The sequence below is a fragment of the Lontra canadensis genome, unplaced genomic scaffold, assembly GCF_010015895.1.
Source record: "Lontra canadensis isolate GAN:19392208 unplaced genomic scaffold, GSC_riverotter_1.0 scaffold4, whole genome shotgun sequence".
Classification (NCBI taxonomy): domain Eukaryota; kingdom Metazoa; phylum Chordata; class Mammalia; order Carnivora; family Mustelidae; genus Lontra; species Lontra canadensis.
Genome location: NW_022630998.1, coordinates 37,056,684 through 37,063,565, shown reverse-complemented (window position 1 = coordinate 37,063,565; position 6,882 = coordinate 37,056,684).

Here is a 6,882-nt window from a genome sequence, read left to right as displayed (position 1 = left end):
CACCGCAAGTTTCTTCCTTCCTTCCTTTGTCCATCTATGTTGACTAAGGGCATGCTATATGCCTGGCTGGTTGGTGGAGAGTCAGATAGGACCAGGTCCAGACACCCCATGAATCCCAAAATGGAAGCACTGCATAGGATGCCATATCCTTTACTCCCAGTATCCTGAGTCTGTCCACAGTAGTAGAAACTTGGAGACTACTCTGCCTTTTAAAAAATTCTCTGTGCCAGGGGAGGGAGTATTTTCAAGCAGACATTTTCAAGTAAACGCCTGCTTTGCACTTACCTCCTTTTCCCCAGTGGGACCTCCATTTCCTGCAAGAGTCTTTAAGGTCAATTAACTCACCCTTCTGGTCTCCCTCATCTGCACAGGACGACGATGATGACGAGAAAAGCAAGTGAGGCTTCTATCATTCATCTTGGGTGCCATTCTAAGCAACTTATGTAGACTCCTTCAATCCTCACAGAGTTAGGAGGGAGGTGCCATTTCTATTCTGATTTTACACATGAGAAAGGAAGGAAGTGAAGTGTAGTAACAGTAAGTTACTACAGTAAGTGGAATAGCCAGAACTCAGACCCAGGGTGTCTGTCCCAAGTATCCAGGTTGTGAACAATGGAGGGAACCAAGCCCTCCATCCTGGAATTCAAGTGGTCCGCCAGCACACATCAGCCCCAGCTCACACTAGCTCACACCAGCTCACATCACATATGGGAGCTTCCAATGATCTCAAGCAAGTGGTGCTGTGAAATCCACATTCACATAATTCCACACTCACATAGGGTTGATCCTATTATTTTGAATATATCATATAAGCCATTATCTCTTCATTCACTTGCTCCCCTGTCTCCAAATCCCAGATCCATCTTTTTGTCAAAGCAAACTGTTTTGGAGCACCTGGGTGGCTCAGAGGGTTAAGCCTCTGACTTCGGCTCAGGTCTTGGTCTCAGGATCCTGGGATCGAGCCCCACATCGGGCTCTCTGCTCAGCAGGGAGCCTGCTCCCCACCCCCCCTTGCCTGCCTCTCTGCCTACTTGTGATCTCTCTCTCTGTGTCAAATAAATAAAATCTTTAAAAAAAAAAAAGGCAAACTGTTTCTATGAGGGGACCTTGAAAATGCCTCTAACATCAAATGTGTAAACATTGTTTTGGATTGTTCTGTACTCCGACCATACCAGCTCTTTCCCTGTCTTCTGCTTTCACTGCCTTCAATGACTCCCTTCCCTTAAAGCAGTGCCCCAGGTCTTCCAAAAGCCGACTATCCAAGGCTGGATATGGTCTTTTGTACTCTGGCCTGAAGGCCTCTCCTACCCTTCACAGCATGCTCAGCATTCCTGGATTTGTCTCCCAGGGCTGCGTAACAAATGACCACAAACTGGGTGACTTAAAATAGCAGAAATGTAGTCTTTCACAATTCTGGAGCTAGAAGCCTGAAATTAAGGGGTTGGCAGGGCCACACTCCCTCTAAAAGCTCAAGGGAAGAATGCTTCTCTGCCTCTTCCTCAATTTGGGGGGTTGCTGGCCCTCTCTGGCATTCCTTGGCCTGCAGAAGCATCACTCCAGCCTCTGCTTCCATCACTGCATTCTTTGTCTGGGTCTCCTCTGTGTCCAAATTTCTCTCTTCTTTAAGGATACCAGACGTTGGATGTAGGGCTACCCTAATCCAGTATGACCTCATCCTAACTCCTTTATATCTGCAAAGACTCTATTTCCAAATAAGGTCATGTTCACAGCTTCTGGGTGGACATGAATTTTGGGGAGACACTATTCAACCCAGTAGGGTCCCTAAAAATCGTTGTTAATGAAAATGCTTGAGCTAAGGATGCAAAGAGGTATAAATCACAGGCCCTCTCCTCAGAGTAAAACACTGTACCTACAGATATAGTCTCTATACCCAGAATGTAATTTAGCAGCATGACAGGAGATGTAAAGAGCCAACTGACTGGGGCCAAATGACAATCCCATGGGCCAAAGGACAGCTGTGCCCAAGAATTCAGCCAAGGGGGCACAGTCACTGAGGACACCACTAAAGGGCTTTACTCCAAGCAGAGGGTACTCTAAGCATGTCCTTGAAGGAAAGCAAAGATGAATCAGGAAGGTTTATCAAAAGCACAGCCCTAAGGGCAGTATGTGTGCCAGGCAGAATCTTACTTCTGAAATTTCATTGCAGACATGAGAGACTGAACAGTTGTGAACACTTACTGTATAAGTGTACTACTTTGGCTATAATAATAGTATGTGGTAATGCCGTAGCAATGAACATGCTTTATAGTGCTCTTTCCTTTCATTAATTTCATTTGTCTTTGTGAAAATCCTGAGTGTCCATAGAGAAAAGGACAGCATATCTTACAACTAAGGATTCTGGAGCTCAATGGAGGGGCAAGTAACTTGCCCAAGTCAAACAGCAAATCAGTTGTAGAATTGGTATGAAACACATTGGCCTCAATAGTCCTTGTTCAGGAATTTCCTTGCCCCAAGTGAGCTTTCACCCTGGGTGAGAGCCTTCTAGGACTGGTTGTGTTGTTCTTGGCCCAAGGAAAGCATTTGAAGAACATGGTAATCCTGGAAGAAATGAAAAGCCTTCCTCAAAGCCATGTGAATTCCAAACTGGAATTGTGATAAACCTCCCCCAGACATCCGAATTGGTTTCCCTAAAACTTCTGGGGATTTTTGACTGTATTAAAGAATCTCTTTTGGCCTTCAGAGACATAATAGGATACTGTGGCCTTCTGAAAACTCAGCTGATCACCTTACGAAAATAGGGGTTGAATGGAACTTGAAGGCACACAGAGACATGGGTGAGAAGTTGAATACAAAAGACCATAAATTATATCACAAAATAAGTTGGCAAAAACTGATAATCACAACTTAGTGTCTGATCTCATCAGTGCAGAGTCACGCACAGAGGACCAGATCTTGGCAGGTTTTAAGGACTTTCTAGTAAGAATCTGTAACTGTGGCTACAGCTGGAAGCAAGCAGAGAGTCTAGCCTTGGGCTGAGTATCTGATGATTGAATGTGTTTTCCTGGATTTTCCTTTACTCAGTAAGCAGGGAACTTACTGTATCCTCTGCGGGTTGTCCTCAAAGGTATATTAAGGTATATTTAAGGATGAACTGCTTTTGAGTCTAGTGTGATTCACTGAGTTCTTGCTTGTGCAAAGTGCTATACTGGTTGCTATAGGAGAATACAAAAATATAGGAGACAGTCCCTGACCTTGAAGAAAAGCCCATCTAATTCAAAAGATTAAAAATAGTATAAGTGGGGCTGCAATAGAATTCTTAAGCAATTTCTTATCACTCGGTTGACTGTTCTGATGCAAATTCTCAAAACCAGGCCTTCATTTGCCACCCCTTTTAAAATAATGCCCTACAGTAACTTCATATCACCTTCTAGCCCTTTATCTTTCTCCAGGGCCTTTATGACATTGGTCACTATCAGAAATTAGGTTGTTGCCTTGTTTACTCTGCTCCTAGACATAGAATCCGTAAGGAGAAGAAATTGTCTTGTTTTTTTGCTATATAACAACTAAAACAATGTTGGGCATATGTTAGGTGCTCATTAAATATATTTTTTTAAAGATTTTATTTATTTGACAGAGAGAGAGATTACAAGTAGAGAGAGAGAGAGAGAGGAGGAGGCAGGCTCCCTGCCTAGCAGAGAGCCCGATGTGGGACTCGATCCCAGAACCCTGAGATCAGGACCTGAGCTGAAGGCAGAGGCTTAACCCACTGAGCCACCCAGGCAGCCCACCATTAAATATTTTTTAAATAAATTAAGTACATATTAATCAATGGAAAATGGCCCAAGACAACTTGAATTAATACAGTGTTTCTCACATTTGCCTGATAAGACTTATATGGACATTTTGATTCAGGAAGCTTCAAGTGGGGCCCAGGAATCTGTATTCTTTTTTTTTTTTTTTTTAAAGATTTTATTTATTTATTTGACAGACAGAGATCACAAGTAGACAGAGAGGCAGGCAGAGAGAGAGAGGGAAGCAGGCTCCCTGCTGAGCAAAGAGCCCGATGCGGGACTCGATCCCAGGACCCTGAGATCATGACCTGAGCCGAAGGCAGCGGCCTAACCCACTGAGCCACCCAGGCGCCCAGGAATCTGTATTCTTAAGAAGCATCCCAACTAATTCTTTTAAAGGGGTAGTTGGGGAAACATGGGATTAATGCAATGATTGGTGGTGGTTGGGAGAAAAAAGTGAAGTGACGAGATTAGTTTCCAAAGATCAGTGGCTGCTCACTGGAATCATCTGGGAGAGATGAAAAAAAATCCTGACAGCACAGACACTACTCCAGATCCATGAAATTAGAATCTTTGTGGGTGGGTCCTGGATTTGGGCCAGGTTTTAACATTCACTGGGTGATTCTAAAGCATTCCCAAGGCTGAAAATATTTTGTAGAAATATTTTGTAAGTACTCCAAGTATATTACAAGGTTGTGCCCCTGTTGCTTCCAGCTTCTTTTTTTTTTTTTTTTTTTTTAAAGATTTTATTTATTTATTTGACAGAGAGCGATCACAAGTAGGCAGAGAGGCAGGCAGAGAGAGTGAGAGGGAAGCAGGCTCCCCACTGAGCAGAGAGCCCGATGCGGGACTCGATCCCAGGACCCTGAGATCATGACCTGAGCCGAAGGCAGCGGCTTAACCCACTGAGCCACCCAGGCGCCCTGCTTCCAGCTTCTTATGTCACGCAGCTGGAATCCTTGATCTTCTAGTCTAGAAGAAACGTGCAGAAACTTACACAATAACTCCATTTGGGGACAACTATAGTAACTTCTTGCTATTGTAAAAAAACAAACAAACAAACAAAACGTTATCTAAAGCGACAACTGAATAAAATCTCATGTACTTCATGGCCAGAGCAGAAAACAATTATAGTATATGGAAGGTGAGAAATCCAAGGCCCCTTGGGCATAGCCTAGGTGATTAGGGTGAGTCATAGAGAGCAAAAATGCTGTGCTTTTAACAAAATGGTAGAATGCATAGGAGAATACTGAGTTTCTCTTAAATGCCTAGAGAAAGAAAGATGACAGGTGGCCCAGGAGAGGGAAGGGGGCGACGTGGACAGAGTCTAGAGCAGTGGTTCTCAGTGTGATTGCATATTAAAGTCACGTGGAGAGCTTAAGAAATTACTGATCCCCAGACTTGTTCTCAAAGATTCTGCAGTAATAAGTGTAGGGGTGTAGTGTGTGTGTGTGTGTGTGTGTGTGTGTGTGTGTGTGTGTGTTTGTGTGTGTGTGAAGATTGTTATTAGAGGTTTAGAGAGGGGAGACTGGGCAAGTTACCCCTTATAACAACAACAGCTATCATTTACTGAGCAATCACTCTTTGCCAGCCACAGTGGCTGATGCCTGCTTTACAGAGCCTACCTCATTTAATCCTCACAAACATCTGGGAGGGAGGCACATTGCTAGCCCCATTTACAGAGATGGACAGGTAACAAGGTTCTATAACCCTAGAGAGGGTCACAAGGTTCTGTAACTAGAGGGTGGTAGAGCCAGGATGTTGGCCCACCGCCTGCCCTCATGTCCACTCTTGTACTGCTTCAATCAAGACAGGCTCTGATGAGAAGGTCATCAAGGAGAAGCTCCCTAGGCAGAGGTCATGTCCAGTAATTAAGTTTTGTGCTTGCTGTGCTGTGCTAGGACTCCTTCCCCTTTACCAGGCTTCATAGGAGAGCTGGGTGGGTGGTGCTTTGGGGGAAGGACAACTGGGGTGAGAATAGTATGAGGCAGAGGGGTGTGTGAGGTGGGGAGAGCTCTAGAGGCTGAGAGCAATGTCCAAGGACCAAGCTGATCAGGAGGCGGACGGAGTGTCATAGAAATGCTGTAGAGTGGGGAACATAGGTCCCTTCTTGGGAAAATGTAGAGAAACAGGAGCAGAGGGACATAAAATGGGGTGATCGTGGACTCTGCCCTTATGTTGACTGTGGGGCTCAAGTCATTCCACTTGGTTCTAAAGAAAAAGGACATCCACAATTCGAGAGAGTTAGGGGCTCTCTGGGCTCACATGACTGCACATAAAATAATTTGTGGCATAGAGCTGGGTTCTTCCAAATATGACTATCTACTCTTTTATTTATCCTAGAGATACACACACACACACACACACACACACACATTTTGGCAAAGATGTGTCAAAACTTTCTTAAACCTCTCCATATCCATACCAGCATTTTTTGTTTTTGAGCCATTTGTACACAAAGAAACATAATTTTTGTTTTGCTCTGTGTAATCATGTCAGGACAGTTAATGTGTAGGCAAAATGAACAGAGAACAAATATGCTGTGTGTGGCTGCAGCTGTTGGGTGATTAGTGAGGCTCCCCCACCAGCTGGTAACCTGCCTCACCACTTCCGCACCTCTGGCTTTGAAGGACATGACCCAGCTTCTTACCTCAGCCAAACTGTCAGACATCATGGAATGTTAAGGTGTCTTGTGAAAATCTAAAAACAGAAATGTTAACTGCTTTTACTTTTAGAAATACCACTATTTACATTACAGCTTCAAATGTTTTCATCTGCTATTCCTACTTTAAAGCCCCTGCCAAAGTAGCCTAAATGAAAGAATATGAAGTTACAAATATGTCCAAGGAATTTAAGGTTGACCATGCAGCCTGTATTCAGGGCTGGAGTTAAGATCGAGACAAGCTGATCTGACATGGCCTCAGATTCCGTTCCTCTTATTTAGGTGGTAGAAGAATTAGGGACAGGAGAACCTTATGATCGAGTTTAAGCAGAAGCTTACTATAGTTCTTGGTTTTAACCTCTTTAAGAGTGATATGTGTCCAGTTTCCTTCTGTAAAATAGGCTTCAACATAAATGAGCTGAGGGGAAATAGGACAGGGAGTCCAAAGAAACCCATGGAGAGTGCTGT